Here is a 255-nt window from a genome sequence, read left to right on the forward strand (position 1 = left end):
GAAAAAGTCAACTCTTAAAATATATTATATTACAGAGAATGACTGTTGTCTAGACAAACAGGCTACCTCTGTTGTTTCCCTGACGACCAACAACTACCCAATCACAGGGCGACGGTTCCTCTGGACTATGGGATCTTGGTCTAGTATCATTTCACGCACTGATTCACACTCACACAGCTTCCGCGCGCTCTCCGGTCCGTGCCGTGGCGTGGATATGTGTCCATGATGTATTAAAACTCCGGTCGTCCCTCTAAC

The sequence above is a fragment of the Gymnoscopelus microlampas genome, assembly GCF_963454915.1.
Source record: "Gymnoscopelus microlampas genome assembly, chromosome: 10".
Lineage (NCBI taxonomy): Eukaryota > Metazoa > Chordata > Actinopteri > Myctophiformes > Myctophidae > Gymnoscopelus > Gymnoscopelus microlampas.